This window comes from Rousettus aegyptiacus, unplaced genomic scaffold (genome assembly GCF_014176215.1).
Source record: "Rousettus aegyptiacus isolate mRouAeg1 unplaced genomic scaffold, mRouAeg1.p scaffold_m13_p_6, whole genome shotgun sequence".
NCBI lineage: Eukaryota > Metazoa > Chordata > Mammalia > Chiroptera > Pteropodidae > Rousettus > Rousettus aegyptiacus.
In genome coordinates, this window is record NW_023416309.1 from 76,892,037 (window position 1) to 76,909,588 (window position 17,552).

Below are 17,552 nucleotides of genomic sequence, written 5' to 3' on the forward strand. Positions count from 1 at the left end.
AATGTGAATGGAATTCTTTCACATTATATTTTAACCTTCTTATTCCTTATTATCCTTTACATATAATAAAAGTCGATATTTGTTGAGTGCTTACTGCATACAAGTTCTTTGTGTTATTACTTAATTTTATCCATACCTGACTTATTTTTCAAATAAAGAAAGAGTCTTAAAGAGCTCTGGTAACTTGCCTGAAGTTTCACAACTAGAGAGTAGCAACACTCACACTTGAATTCCAGTGTTCGGACAGCACAGTATTAATCACTCACTATATGGCCTGCTGAGAGCAATATTAGCATGGGTGTAAATGGCTACTTTACTGAAATCTCTCTGTGTTCCTAATGGTATTTCAGTTGACTGTCTTGGGTTAGATCATTTGATCAGCAAGTGATAATTTTTTCTTTTCCCTTCTAATATTTTTATTTTTCCCCTTTGTCCAATAGCGCAATATTCATTTCCTATAATGCATATACCATTTTAAATATTTAAAATCTATACAATATCATAACATAACATACTAATCTGTATGCACTTCAAGAGTATTGGAAGATGAGAGAATTTAAAATAAGACATAGGCATTATTTCTATAATATTGAATATGCCAGATTAAAAGATTTTCCATGTAATGCTTTTATATCAGTTGTTACTTTGTTGCTTATGTAATATATATATATATATATATATATATATAATTTACTGTTAGTTTTAATGCTAAGACAATAGCTGACTGCTTATCTGAATGTTCTTATTCAACTGAGTACACTTAATGTTTGTTGGTGCTAATGATGCAGACAGTGAGGAAATGGATGGAGGCAATCACAGTAGGGTCTCCAAGTTCCTGCTCCCAGGGACCTCAGAGAGTCCTGAAGACCAGAGGGTCCTATTTTAAATGTTCTTATCCATGTACCTGGTCACAGTGGTGGGAAATGTCTCCATCATCCTGGCCGTCGGCTCTGAATCATGCCTGCACACTCCCATGTACTTCTTCTTGACCAATTTCTCCTTCACTAACCCCTTATTTGTCACCAACACAGTCCCCATGACATTGGTGAACCTTCGGTCCCAGAACAAAGCCATCTCTTATGTGGGGCATCTGATGCAGCTCTACTTCCTTGTCTCCTTGGTGACCCTGGAAAACTTCATCTTGGCAATAAAGCATATGACCATCTGCCGTGCCCTCCACTATGTCACACCCATGAGCCTTGGGCTCTGTATTTTGCTCCTCTCCTTCTGTTGGGTGATTTCCTCATGACCAGAGTGACCTTCTATGGGTCCCGGAAGATCCACTACATCTCCTATGAGATAAATGTCCTGCTGAGTCTCGTATGTTCCAACACCCAAGTCACTAACACAGTGCAGATTATCCAGGCTGTTTATTCTTCTTCACCCCTTTAGGGATCATTATTATGTCCTATGTCTGGATTATCAAAGCCATCCTCCGAATACAATCAGCCTCTGGCAAGTACGAAGCCTTCTCCACCTGTGCCTCTCATTTGGCTGTGGTCTTCCTCTTCTATGGCACTCTTTGTATGGTATATCTGAAGCCCCTCCATACCTACTCCATGAAGGATTCTGTAGCCACAGTGATGTATGCTGTGGTCACCCCCATGATGAACCCTTTCATCTATAGCCTGAGGAACAAGGACATGCATGGGGCTCTGAGAAAACTCTTCCTAGGAAAGGCTTCCCAGAGAGGTTGACATGAGGGTACTTTTGGAAAGGGCATTAAAGTGAAGACCAGGAATTTCCTACACCACGTGCAAAGCATTATCCTATGGGGGACACAGGAGTGATTAGGACATAGCTCTAGCTTAGAATGAGCTCATATAACGGTGATGAAGAAAAGACATGTTTGTGTAACCTAACGGCCCCCAGACCTCACAAGCCATGGCAATAAATAAGGTCACACTAACACTAATACTAGAAGTTTGCAGGATCAAATCCTTCAACTTACCTGACACAAGACCTCAGTCCCAGCCTTATCCAGATACATCCAGTTATAGCCTGGGGACGTCACTTGTGTCCTCTAACACACATCCACTCATGTTGGCCTTCTCTAAGGAGCCTACTGCCTATAAGCTATTTACAGAAGACTCTTTGTGCCACCCCCAGTGAAGGTGTCCTGGGTGAGGCCTCCCCTTGCCTGAAGCACTGCCAAGTGGAGCTCCCTGCTTCAGTACTGACCCACAGTGCCGCTGAACACAGCCCCTGTGGTTTAGACAAAAATAGTAAAAAGATTCCTCCCCTTTGCTCTGGGTTGACGTTTATCTCTTGAGCTCCAAAGCAATACTGCCTCTCTTGACTTTTTCTTGCATTGTTTTTCTCTGAAAGATGTCAGTCTTCTTCCTTGGGAAGTCTATCTTGTCTTTCATTTATGTGGCTTCTCACTTCTCATCTCTTCTTCATGCAACAATTCCACCCTTCTCTCGAAAGAAAACTCTCTAGCATATCAACAAAAATTTATGAACAGGAGCAGTGGTGAAGGCCATAGAAGAAGAGGAGGTAATTATGAGACCCAATCTCTACTTAGCTTCAACCTGCCCTGTGAAAATGCAATAAATAGAAAGTGAACAGTAACTGATAAGATGGTTAGTCCCTGGATTGTGGTGGTTTGAAAGCAAAGCAATCCTTTAGAGATCAATCAGCAGAACCAGCATTTGACCTTGACTTTGATAGGAAGAGTTGAACTGATTTGATGTTTATTCAGTCATTCATCAATTCACTCAATTGGTGATTACTGAATGCCCATTAGGGGCCTCAAATTGCATTACAAACATGAATAAAGATCTCAAACTCTACTGAGGGAAGTAGACAAAATTATAATAAATATAAATAGACCTAACTCATCAGTTAATAGGAACATTTAACAGATTGATTTAAAAATTAAACTCGGATATATGTATTTGAAAGACACACTGAAAATATAATACATAAAACCTGAAAGAATAGAAACAGACATGTTTAGAAAATACTAATCAAAAGAAAGCTGAGTATATTTTTTTGAATTATTTTGTTTTCTTCAGACAAATACCCAAAAGTGGAATTGCTGAGTTGTGTGGCAGTTCTATTTTTAATTGTTTGAGGAATCTCCATACTGTTTTTCATAGTGGATGCACCAATTTACAATCCCAGTAGTTCACAAGGGTTATCTTTTCTCCACATCCTCACCAACACTTGCTATTCATTGACTTTTTGATGATAGTCATTCTGACAGGTGTGAGGTGATATCTCAGTATGGTTTTAATTTGCATTTCCCTGGTGACGAGTGGTTTTGAGCATCTTTTCATGTTTTCTGGCCAGCTGTATGTCTTCTTTGGAGAAAAGTCTACATAGGCCATCTGCACATTTTTTAATTGGATTATTTGTTTTGGGGGGATGCTGAGTTGTATGAATGCCTTATATTTTTTGGATATGAACCCCTTATTGAATATATCATTTGTAAATATCTTCATTAAGTAGGTTTTCTTTTCATTTTGTTGATGGTTTCCTTCACTATGTAGAAGCTTTTTAGCTTGATGTAGTGCCATTTATTTACTTTTGCTTTTTTTGCCCTTGCCCAAGGAAACATATCCAAAAACATATTGCTAAAATTGATGTCAAAGAGTCTACTGCCTATGTGTTCTTCTAGGAGTTTTAGGTCTATGGTTTCAGATCTTACATTTAAGTCTCGAAACCATTTTGAGTTTATTTTTGCATATGGTGCAAAAAACTGGTCTGGATTTTTTTTTTTTTACCTGTGTCTATCCAGTTTGCCCAACACCATTTATTGAAAGGACTATCATTTCCCTATTTTATATTCTTGCCTCTCTTGTCATAGATTAATTGGAGGTCTCAATGTTTTTAAAACTCAACCCTTCCCAACCTGCAAGGTCACATTCCAGGACTGAACCCAGCCTATTGCCCCCTTATACAAATAGCTGCTATGGTCCTCTCAGGTCTACCCTCCAGCCTCTCAAGCTTTCAGCAGCCTTCTCTTCTTCAGAAACCATGTCTAACAAATCTACCATAAGGATCCAAAGTAGCAGCCACCATGGCTTCAGTGCCAACTAAGCCAGAGTGCCTGGGGTCTACAGCTCTAGCTTCAGCAACATTTGTGTCCTGATCCAGGAGTAGTTTTTATTTGAAGTAACAACTGACTGACAAACAATGGTTATTCAGATGAGTACTTAGCAGATAGCCTCAAAAACAAATGAAGTGAGCCTATCTCTGTTAGGATAACAACTGACAGCATCCATTGCTGATAATATTTGAGCTTTCAAGCAAATATCAGAATTTTAGAAAATTCATATCCAGCATGGTGAGCTTGACAGCTTCCTAATACTTTAGACCTTTTCTGATCAGACCAGTGACAATGACGATGATGATATATATAGATGTATATTCAACAACATATAATAAAATATATCAACAATATATAATAAAATGTTCTAACATTTGGAAGGTATGCACAACTCAGATAATTCAGTGAGCCAATATTTTCCAAATAACCAATGCATTATGTAACAAAGATCAATTCAAAATGCAAGAAAGACCAATGGATTTTAATGTCATACAAGGTAAAAAGTTCACTGATTGGTATCAGATTCCACATTGGTACTGACCTTTAAGAAATTACCATTTCTCAAGTTTTGATGTAGTATAATAGAAAAATATCCACAGTTAACTGAAAAGGCTGTTAAAATATTTCTCCCTTTGCCAAGTATTTATACATCTAGATTTTCTTTATATACTTCAACCAAAATAAGATATCACTACAGAATAAATGCAAAAGCAGGAATGTGTATCCATTTATCTTCTATTAAGCCAGATAGTTAAAAGATTTGAAAAAAAAAAAGCCATTCTTCTCACTAAATATTTTTTTTGGAAAGTATATTACTTTTCATTGAAAATCTTACTTATGGTAACATATAATAGGCAGATCACTGTTTTTAAGGTGAATTGATAAATAAATATATTAAATGTCCTTCTAATATGGCAATATTGGTAGATACAATCCATGTAAACAAAAGTTCTTTGGGTTTCGGGGTCCTCAAAATTTTTTAAAGCGTAAATATATCCTGAGACCACAAGTTTAAGAACTGTCTCCTAAAATACAAACATGCTTGAAAATGATTCACATCAAATTCAGGAAAATGGTTCCTTTGAGAAAGAGGACAGAATGGGAGGGAAGGAATTGGGATAATTCTTTAGTAGTATCCATAACATTTTAAACATTTTTTTGAGAGACATGACAAAAAAAGTAACAAATTAATATCATTAATTTTTGTAGGGAGTGCCTATGTGTCTAGAATTATTTCTCAAATTTTATTGTAAGTTTGAAAGTATTCATATTTTTTTTTAATTTTAAATGATCTAAAAGCTTGATTTGCCATTGATTTATTTCACTTCTAAATGGGAGGAATGACCAGATGTGGGAAACACTTTTTCCCTTCCAAAACATAGAAAATCTGGATAATATACTTTTAATTTTGAAAATAGTCAAGTTTGAAAGCCTAGAAGGAAAAACAACCAGATGCCAGAAGTGATGAGTCAACCCTGAGCAGTAAGGAGTTAAATCGGTGGTGGCTGGGACTACTGGGAACTTTAGGAGATGGAATTTTAACTCCCATAGCCACAGGCGTTAAAGTTAGAGGACTCATGTCAGTGAGATCTGGAACTGGGCTTCCTGTATACAAAAAGTAAATTAGCTGCGAAAACTCTGTGCATTCATAAACAGAGCTTAGTTTCCACCCTCTGACCCAGGGTCATAGCTGGAAGTGAACCACTTGCCCTCGAACATTTCATATTTCACATCTCTTTATCCCAATGTGTCATGTCTTAGGAAAAATCATCAGCTTGATTTTTACCTCATTACTTTATTCTTTGGCTGAGTCCTTTCTGCTACTTGGGCCATTTATTCACTTTTTAACAATTACAGTTTTCATTTGCACGATGGCTAATCAATACTTTTACATAATGACTGTTTGTTTCATGGATGTGCTACCCTCCCATATTTCTCTGAAGATACTGTTATACTTGTCTTAAAATCCTGTTCTTATGCTTTTTTGGGTCTATTTCCTTGGCAAGCTTCTCCTTTTTGTTTGTCTGTTGTTTATCATCACACTTTCATGGATTTCGTGCTTTTGAAATGGCTGGTGATTTTTAATGTATGTACTTTTGTCTGTAGTTGAGATTCCCTATTTAATTATCCTTTGTTTCTGGAAATCACCTGCTTGAGTCGGGGTGGAAGTTAATATGGAGACTTGCATTCCACACTGTTTTCTTAAGGATTGGGTGTAGATAAGAATTTTGGTTAGGATACGGGAACTCAACAGCTGCCTTCTGGGCAAGTGTTCCCTGTCTGCCCCAGATTTCACTAGCTACTCAGGGCATTTCTCTGTCTCCAAATCACAACCTTCCATTCTCTTTCCCTCCCACCTATAGATAATAAACCCATCACTGCTATCTGACCCACCGAGTTATATTGTGCCACTACAGAGCCAAAATTATTTGCCCTGTCAGGTAGTCCGGAGTCCCTTCCCGCTCTAGAGTTCATTGCTTTCGGGCGCAAAACACACTTCATACGGCACCCACCAAGTACAGCAGTGTTCTGTAAACACTGGTTGATGGGAGAGCAGAGAGAAGCAAACCGAGCCACCGGGCAGGACCAGGCAGGGGAAATGTACTCTGAGCCGGGTCTGGGAAGACCGAAAAAAAGGAGTTATGTCAACAAAAAGAAAGTAAGAAGGAACGGTGAGGCCGATAGCCAATGAGGAGACCGGAAAGGCGGGTCTTCCGCAGAACCAACTAATGAAAAGACCAGGAGGTCGGCGCTCTGTCCCGCGCTGTGCCGCCCGCTGTCTCACGAGTTCTGTGCGCCATCCAGTGGCTGACGGGCAAAGGTACCAAGCGTCATTTTTAAAAGCAAAATTCCGTTCTTCCAACATTTCTCAAATTCAGAAAAAAGGATGATTCTGCCTACCGTCCCACCCAACAAGAAGCAAAATAGTCCTACCCACCAGCACCACCACCAGGCACCCGCTCCCACAGCCAGGCTTTCTCACGAGTGAAGGCATTTGATGCAAGGATCTAAACGAAATACTATTGGATTAAGTACAGGATTATATTAAGAGAACAATGCACAATGACAATGATCAATCAGATCCTTAGACAAGCAAAGGCACTTGATAAAATTTAACATTGATTACTGAGTTTAAGAAGAAAAATGAAATTCTCAGTAAACTAGAGATTTAAAGAAACTTTAATTTAATAAAGGCTCAGAAACCACAATTTCATGATGTGTGAAACACCAGAAGCATTCCTAGTAAAGTCAAGATGAATACAAATATTTCTGCTCTCATCGATTTTATTTAATGTTTCGGAGAGCCTGACTGAGCTATAAGACCTTACAGAGAGCAGGACAGTAAAAACTGGAAAGAAAATATCATTTCAGATGAAATGATTTATACCTGAAAAATCAAAAAATCCAATAAAAACTAAAGAATTCAGTAAGCTATCTGGAAGAAAGATATTTTTGGGTGTAGAATGTGTTGTGTGTAGGTATAGATAAATAAGGGGAAAGAAAAGAAAAAGAATACTATAACTTTCCTCTCTGCTAGCATCAAAAACTTAAAAGATGTGGAGGAAAAAGATCCCCTTCATTGGAAGAAGGATGGCAAAAATGTGTAATAGGGAGGCTATGTGAATTGTATACTTGAAAAAAATAAAGTCCTTTGGAAACTACTACTAGTTACAATAATGGAATAGCATAATTTGGCTGGGGCAAAAATATCCAAAAATAATAATGTTTCCACATGCAAAGAACTGGGTAGAAAATATAATGGGAATAAAAAGCTCCCATGTATAACAGCAGCAAAAAAAAAAAGGAAAAATAAATATAAATAAATTTTACAAGAAATGTTCAGTTTCTTCTATAGGCCACTGAGATGCATAAAAGAAAACTGGAAAGAATAGAAAGATATATATACCCTGTTTGTGGACAGGAAAGCTGAATATAATAAAGATGCCAAATCTCCCTAAATTAAATTGTAACTTTAATGTGATCCTAATAAAAATTCAAAAAATTTGGGGGGGGGGGGGCTAGAAAAGTTGATCTTAAATTTACATGCGATTATAAACTTGCAATAAAAGCAAAGAAATAAAAATTTCTCTACCTTAGGTCACATACATCGAGGCTGAAAAGTTCACTAAGTGCCCAAAACAATGAAAGCAATCTATGTAAAACTCACACCAGGACTCATATACCACCAAGAAATTTCAGATCAACTGCATGTGCAGATGATAAATGCATCCAGAAAAGAAATACAGTATAATCAACTATCAAAGCTCAAGAATCAGAATGGTTATTCTGGTTGCTAGAAGACAGTAGAGCAATGCCTTCAAAATTCTGGAGAAATAAATATTTTCAACCCAGAAATTCCAGCCAAACTAATAATCTAGTATTATAGGCAGAACAGAGATATTTTCAGGTAAGAAAGGACTCAAAAAGTTTGTCCCCCATTCTTATTTAGAAGCTACTGGGGGACCAGCTCCAGCAGAATCAGGGAGTAAATTAACAAGGAGTTCATGTGATCCAGAAAAGTCACAGATTTAACCCAGGAGAGCGGCAGAACAGAAGTCCCAGGATAACGGCTGTACAGGAGGCTGAGAAAGCAACCAGGCCAGATGAAGCAAAAAACAAAGGGCTCCATGCCAGGATAAAAGGAGGTTCCAAAGCAAAGATCTTCAGGAAAGAAACTAGTCTACATATGAAAGAAAGTAGGCAAAGTAAAATCGAGGTAACTGTTCTCTCGGGGGGAGGGGGGGAGTAGACACAAAACTGAACAAGAAAATGAAATTCTACTTATCTTTATCGTGAACAAAATTTATATCATTATAATGACTAGTAAACCCTGATTGCTCACATAACTGAAAATACTGTTACATTTTGGGGAAATGAAAAACGGAAGAAAGCTATGAAAACTAACTCCGTATCTGTCCTAAGAGAAAGACGATGTCTAAAACTGATCATTCAATAAATAGCAGAATGCACATATTATCAAGCTATTTATTGAATGATCAGTTTTAGACATCGTCTTTAACAACCAGGGGGAAAATGGTTAAGGAGTTAAAAGTGACTGCCCCTGGTGCCCCTGGGTAGCAAAATCTAGAGTGGGAAGGGTGAAGTAAGATGACTACTTTTAAATCTACTTGTAGTATCTAAATTCTTTAAATTAAAATTTTTATTTTAATTTAAATAATAATATAAAGAATAACTAGGGGGCGGGGGTCTGGGAAATCAGAGAAATGGAGGACAGAAGTCCAACTCTGACAGATATTAAAAAAAATATTTTATTGAGTTACATTAAGTTAAATAATTGGGACTAGCATAGACTAATGTAAGAGAGTGCAGCTATGAACCTATGTATGAAAATTAAATAAATGACAAAGGTGACATTTCCAATCAATGAGGAAGCATTGAGATATTCAATAAATAGTGCTTGAGAAATTAGCTAGCCATCTAGAGAAAAACGAGTGAATCTCTACCTCACTTTACCCTTGATATCAAATCCAGATGAAACAAAAAATTGTTTTAAAAAAAATCATAAAAGTTTAAAAACACATGGAAAAAAAATTTTATAGTCTTAGATTAAGGAAAGCCTTTATATTTTAGCTATTAAACCATGAAACCGTTAAGACTGGTTTGGCAGGTGCTGCTAGTTGCCTCCCTAATATCCGTTCTCCTGCTCTTCCTCACTAATAAGCCCTGATTTTGGTGGTGGAAGGGAGTGAACCATGTGCCCAGAAATAATTTTCTTCTTTCTAGATTCCCTGTATTCAGGGGTAGCCATGTCACACAATTCTGATCAGTGACATAAATATGACTAAATAAAAAATAAAAAACTTTACACAGCATAAAATAGAATAAAAAGAGCCAAAAGGCAACAACAAGCTGAAGCAATACTTCCAACATGAATGACAAAGGACTAATTTCCTTAACATTTAAAAATCAAACCAGTAAAAGGCTAACAACCCATTAGAAAACAGCAAAAGGCATTAACAACTCACAAGAAAAGAAATGCAAGCAACTTTTAAAAGATGTTCAATCACACTTACAAGTTTTGAAAAATGTAAATTAAAACTACAGTGCAATACTATACTTCACCTATCAGATGTTTGACATTCTTGTAGAGGAGTAAATTCACATAGCTTATGTGAAGGACAGTTTGGCAAACCCTATCAAAATTCAAAATGTACATTCCCCTTGTCACAATATTACCACTTCTAGGCATTTATCCTATATACACTTGCCTATATACACAAAGACATGCATAGAAGAATATTCTTTGTAGCGCCATTTGGACTTGAAAAACTGATTAAATAACAACTCCTATATCCATAAAGTAGAATTCTATGCAACTATTTAAATAATAAGGTAAAGCAATGTTATAAAATATCAGTAAGACGTCTCTTTTCTCCACATTCTTCCCTTTACTTATGTTTCGTCTTTATAATAACCATCCTAACAGGTGTGAGATGATAGGTCACTGTGGTTTTGATTTGCATTTCCTTGATGATTAGTGATGTTAAGCACCTTTGCATATACCTGCTGGCTATTCATAACTATTCTTCTGAGAATAGTTTGCCCATTTTTTAAATCAGGCTATTTAGAATTTTTTTGCTATTGAGTTGTATGAGTTCCTTACATACTTGGATATTAAGCACATATCAAATACATGGTTTGCAAATACTTTCAGGTTTCTAAAGCAGCAGTCACATTAACATCTAAGGATCAGGCCACAAGTGTATTCTTTTGGAAGGGAATGACCTTCCCATACAAGTTCCTTTTAAATATATCTTTTTGACCTTAGGCTTCTGTGCTCCCATGATATCCAGTCACAGAATAGACACACAATGGAAATACCTTTCTTCAGTGGGCCCACATATGTCTCGCAAAGGAACAAATCCAATTGCTTGGTATGGGGCCAGCTGCCCCTCTCCAGCTTGTCGGAATTACCATGATGGGCATCACCACTCCAGAGGGGACTGGAAGGCCCTAAAGTAGTGCATTAAGGAAAAGCAACCTGGGACTCATACTCTTAATTCATCTGATATTCTCAACACTGATCCAGAAACCTGTTCTGTGCCACACACTATCAGTAACACTGACCATGGGTTTCTTTTTCTGTCTCTCAAACTACAGCAGCCCATCAAACTGCTGACCAAGGGGTCCTAAAAATACCACCATTTGAGCCATGACTGATCAGATATGGGAGAGATTTATATGGCCACCCTGGGTTATGGACACTTGAGCCCCACTGGGCAACCCTCCTACATTGGGAACAAAAACACCACTCTAAACAGAACAAAACCAGTTGCACTAGAAATATGAAATGGCTATCACTGGAATTATGCAGTCATTCTGTCACACTAAAGGATAGCAACTAGTCTGACGCTGACTGGTCACGCCACCAGGTAGCCCCAAGTGGGACCCAGTAGTTACATGGCACAAGTCTTTGGCCATGGCTTCCACCTGGGTGGTTGAGCTCCGTACCTGGGTTTTCCCTCAGCACAGCAGAGAATCTGCCCCCGGTAACAGCTATTGCCAACCTCCTTCTTCTCAAGTCCAGATGGATACATTCTGATTTCCACTGGTGTGATCATCTGGCTACCATTTTTGTTCCTTCCATTGGTCTAGAGGACATTATAACACACATAGAAGCCCTTACTAAATTCACCCAGCAAGCCTTACATGAGAGCCCACAAAGACTGTCCTTATTGAACACTAAAATATCTCTAATTTAAAAAGCTGTCCCCCAAAATAGGAAGCTTTGGACCTCACAAGGAAACACCTGTGCCATTACCCAAACAGGATATTGTATGTTCATACCTGATAAATCTGCTAATGAATCACCTCTATTAAATTTCATAAAGACAAAAGTAAACAATATCCCAAGTGATCTAATCCTAACCAAGGGGACTTAATAAATCAATAGTTTGGATCATGGAGCTCTTAATTTAAAAAGTTATTACTTATTTTGGAAATCACTAATTTGATGTTTTTGTTGTTTCTGCATGTGCCTATACTGTTGCCTGGGTATCTGCAGCCAGATAGCCACCAAACAAGCCACCTTAATGTCAGTGAAAGCCCTTGCTGAGCTCAGGGCACATAACAAAAGAGGAGGACAGGTAAGACCTTAAGAGCCAGTCATAAGAGGTAAAGTGTTGGAGGAGGTCATCGAGAGGACATGACCGCCAGTTGACCTTGGAGCAATCAGAAGCTCCTTACCTCCACCAGCCCTTGGAAAGGGCATTCTGCCTGCCTTCCCTTCACTAGAAGCTGCCCCAGGATCACTGCCTTGAGATAGTAATGTGTTGTTGAGACCCCCATCTGGACTGACTATATGCTTGAACTAAGGTGAAATCTCTATAGAAACATTTAAGATTCTGGTGGGCGGTTATAGAGAGCTACCCATGTTGGGGCTGCCCAAAACAAGCCTTGTAAGTAAGTTCCCTTGCTTATTAAAACTACCACCTACCAATCTGGAGTGGTCTGTTCTTTCTTCGGTCTCTCTTTGACCTCACTCACGTATGGGGGTCAATTTCCAGATTTCCCCCGGGACTCCGAGGTTACGAACCAACATGGCACAAGAAGAGGTTGTTACCAAGAGAAGCTGCTGGCCACTGAGTGATGCTGGCTGTCACGCATTGCAGGAGCTGGGCCCTGGAGAAGCTGCAGGAATCTGGGGCTGGAAGAGCAGACCGTGGTGCAGGAACCCGACCTAAAGCCCAAGCATGCTCCTGTAAGGCAGAGTTTACCAAGCAAGCACCGCAGAACCAGAAACAAAACTCCTCCCCTCCAGCAACGTCTCTCTTGCACCCTCTACTGACAAAGTTTAATATCGTGCCAACTGGCGGGGGGGAAAAAAAAAACTTTCCAAGGACCAGGTCCATTTCACTCACAGTCTAGGCAGTGCTAAGACCAGCTCAGCTGGTCTTCAAAGAGAGACTAAGGCTAAATAAAAAAAAAAAAAATTATCGCAAATCCGTAGGGAAAGACAAAATACTCAAAAGAAAGAAAATAGAGAGAGGCACAGAGAAAAGCCAAAAACAGAGGCAAGAGATAGGCAAGAAAGCTGATAATCTTTGTGACTCTTGCAGTGGCTTAGCTGCATCTCTGTCCTTGGATTCTAGCAGACAACCCAGTCTCTTTTTAATAAATGCCTCCTTTTTTTTCAGCTTAAACTAGCTTGATCTGGCTTCAAGCCCTGCAACAAAGTCATCCTAATAAATACAGGCTGGCAATAATAAGTCACTGAATTAAAATCTTAGATAATTTTATCATTGCTGAGTCCTTGTAATAGGTTGCAGATGTTTGTATCTGCTGGAATTTTAACCTTTCCAGTTTTTAGAAACTCTCTTCCTTAGTGGAAAATTCTATAATTAAAAAGCTTAAAATCTTTTCCATTATATTCACCATTGCAATCCAAGTGGTATAACTGGATTCCATCTGAGCCTTGTCCATTTTTCCTGGACTTTTCCTCAGATCCCTCACTAGTGATAAATTCTTGTAAAGCCTGCCAATTGATATTTTAGAGCGAAGCTATAAATACTTCCTTTTTAGTCTTATATTTAAATTTTTAATGTAATGTCTTACAGGGGATAAAATTTATCTGATCTAATAATTTGAGCAAGATTTCTACCCTCTTTCTCATAAATGCACCTTTCCATAATACAGTCTTGCCTGTGTCTATCAAATCATTCATTTTTGTTTAACGTGGAGCAGTTTATGTTGTAGCTTGTTTGTACTAGTTCTTTTATATGGGCTGTTTCACATTATCGTTCCACTTGATAGAGTCAATTCATCAACCGCATTCTTTACCTACTGTAGTTACTAGGTTATTTTGCCTTTAACATCATTAGTGACAGGGAACACTTTACCGATGGGTGTTCTCTTCGGCTCTTTCCAGCAGTTCTGTTTTGCTCCTAGGTTGCAAGTAGGTTTCCGCAGTCTCACATAACATCTTTAATCTAATAATTTGCTTTGGTTTGGAGAAGGGGGCTCTTGCTGTATCTTAATTTTCAATTTTCTCAGTATTTGATTTTCTTTCCACTAGATTCTTTCTGTTTCATGCATGGTGCTCACCTTTTCTCCCAGTGTTTCTTGTTACAGGATGCCCTTATCATTCACATAGCCATAATCCATTTCCACCCTCAACTACTACTTAACAAGCTTCATGTTTTATGTATATTTCTCTATTCTGTTCTCTCTAGTGATTCTCGTTCATTTTCCTGCAAGAACTTGTGTCTTACTGGGACATACATCTCTCCCACATTTGTGATAATGATCATGACATTGTGGGGGGACCAGCATCTCTCAACCCACCTGTACCCTTACAGTTTCCCACACCTTTCTCATTGGACCTGAGATAGAAGAGAGACTTACATAGAAACTGCAGACTGGACTAGTGGTTGCCAAAGTGAAAGACTAGATCAGAATCCTCTGTGTACTTATTAAATGCAGATTCCTGGGCCACACCCAGCCCAATTGATTTCTAACCTCTGAAATGGTGCCTGAAATATGCATGTTAATGATCTCTCTGGGTGATTTTTATGCACCTTACAGCTGAACTGCTAGAGAAGAAGGCTTTCCTCTGCAGATGGGAGCTGTACCCTGTTCTGGGATGGGGTTGCTGGTCTAAATTCGGGAACGACCATCTGCAAAGTTTCTCCAGACCCTGGTGCTTTCAGCAGGTATTCTGTCTGAAGAAATGGATACCAGATGTCCCCTTTCCAAAGATCACTACCCTTAGGTGTCACAACCACGCCTCAGAGCTCCTCTCTGGAACCTAACCTTGGCTCCCATAGTGTCTGCCATAAGAACACAATGTACACCATTAAATGTTTGAGGGCAGGTATTTGAAAGGGCCACAGCAGTAACCCACCAAATTCACATCTCAAATTCAGAAAAACATTGTAGTCACTGAAGCCAGCCATGGAGTCTCACCAGGCTTGCAGAGAGGCACCATCTCATCGGAACTAGCAATAAAATGGGGGGAAATAAAAAATAAAAAAAACACCTCATTCCCCAGGGAATTAAAGAGGAGGACTGGCTCCACAAGGAGGGAGAGCATTTGACCTGTCTCTCTTTATTCCTGCAAGATTGAGGGCCCTCCAAACACATCCCCCAATGGGTCATGGTATGGTGGTTGCCTTAACATTGCCAAGACGACCTGTTGCTGTTAGGGTCTGGAGAGAGGAGAGGGTAGACACAGAGTGAAGAGAAAGTGCTGGGATGCAGCAAAGAGCAGCAGACACTGCTTCCCACTGGGGTGATTAAGATAAGGAACATCCTGAGAGTTGAGAGGACACCAAGGAGGTCGCAGGGCTTCAAGTTCTTATACCATTAACCAAAGACTGCAAGGCGGACTTCTTAGAGCAGGGGCTGAGGAAGGGGTAGAAGTGGGTCTAGCCCAAGCCTTCTCTCTCATTTGAATGCCTACCAAGCAAAAGAAACCAATGGAGGATGGGTATTAGAGAGAGAGGGAACTAAGGAAAAGGGAGTTTCAGCCTCCCTCTGCACTAATGTGGGCCTAGTCACAAATGAGCCCCTAACCTGGAGGAGTGCCTCATCTAGTGGAGGACACCTGAACACAGACCTAGACTGAAAGGTGAGTCTGCAGGGCCCTCGGAGGGTGAAAGTTTGGAAGAACAGGAACTGGCCCAGCTGAAAGTTGTCTGTGCCTCCTACAGCACTTACCCATAGAGACAGAAAATATTCAACCTCCACAAAGACTCTGGGGAATCTGTGATCCCCCAGCTTCTAGAAGAAGGCTTGAATCCAGGAAGCAGCCAAACCATGAGGTGCAGATGGGCATGGGTTGTTTGTATAAAACATGCAGCTTCACTCAACAGACAGAACCTAAAACTCTAAGGAAGCCTGAAACCATGGGCTCAGGTGAGGTACCACGTAGCATGGGTGTGATGACAGCCGCCCAGGATGCTGCTGACTCTAAGCTGGACAAAGAAACCAAAGAGGGCTGGAAGGAACTTTCTCCAGAGCATCGCTCTGTATGTGGAAGCCACAGTATGAAATACAGCTTCATACTGAAGTCAGCACATCCATGTAGATCTGCATCAAATTTGGATTCCAAACTGAAAAAAATTTGATTCTGATTTCTTAAACGAAGTGGGGACGATAATATGCTTTAATGATGGGTTGTTTGGATGACTAAATGAGATAACACAGTTCTGCAGGAATACTTGTTTTAAAAATGGGAATTTGGTCCAATGCAATTAATATATTAGAAGAAAAATCTGAGTATAACAAATTGCTCTTTGATAATGCAACTCTTCCACGAGAAATAGTAGAGGAATACAGAAAATGCACCCAACTGAACTGTGCTGTATAGGAACACACAAAACCCACATGCGCACACCTCAGACATCCACCAGCTACCTCCGCACACCATATATTGAGCTACGCCCATCCATGTCTGGTGTTACTGCTCTCCATCTGACTTCAGAAAACCTCCCACTCCACTTTTTCACAATAACAAGCGGCAACCCTCCCAACACTCGCTTCCCCAGTCAAACTTCAGGTCTGTTTCAAAGTAAAATGCTGTGTTTATTGTAGTATTTATATATTTCTTAGTCATTTAAAATGTGTAAAAACTGTGCTACCATTTTCATTGCGTGGTGAATAAATTTTTATTTTTACATGTCACTGACAAAGATTGTGTTATATGCCTAGCCCTATTTTTTCCATTTGCACAATTCTGCATAGTGTTGATTTTTTTAGGAACTAGTATGTCATGTTATAGCAAAACTGACTGCATATGTAAAACACTTAAGCTCATGGTGAGCATTCAATAAGTTTCAGCTGCTGTTATTGTTTGTATAATAATAACCATTATTATTGAATAACACCTGTCATTTTTTCAAAGTTCTTTTCCAATTATAAATTTACTTTTTATCATCATGTGAGTTATTTTTCCAATTATACCTAAAAGAAAATGCCAATCCAGACAAGTTAAGTAATTTGCCAAAGATCACACAACCAAGTCCCAGCAAATAAAAGCCTGGTCCTTGCTTTAAAATTTCTTAAGGAAAAAAAAAAATACAGATATTACTTCTAAACTTACATCCAAATGTTGTAAAACAAAGCGTATGTACATAAGGGTGTGGCCATTCAGGAGTCAAAGAGGATAGGAGAGAGGGCACGTAATCGTAAAAGAATTCTTGAAGAAGTGAATTGGATATCTGGAAAAAAAGCATGCAGAAGGAAGACAATCCTAGGCTGCAAATATATCAGCGAATAGCAGTATAGCAGCGGTCTCACACTCAGATGCCCACAGAGAACAAGCAAATAATAATGCTTCGGGTGTAGACAATAGGGAATGGTGGGGACTATGGCACACTCAGGTCCCACCAAAGGGGTAGGATCTAGTGCGCTCTGACCAATTAGTCCCATTCCTAAGGGGTAGATCCAGCATCTAATTTTTAAGAGAAGCAGAAAATTCAGGTTTGCTGTAAAATTTCTAGGTTTTTAAAAAAATGTTAACGGCTGTCAGTTT

General features: G+C 39.1%; 1 pseudogene; it reads left to right on the forward strand.

Annotated features, from left to right (window-relative positions):
* The first annotated feature begins 793 nt into the window (after positions 1-793).
* LOC107507637 lies at positions 794-1,697 on the forward strand (annotated as a pseudogene).
* The last annotated feature ends 15,855 nt before the right edge of the window (positions 1,698-17,552 follow it).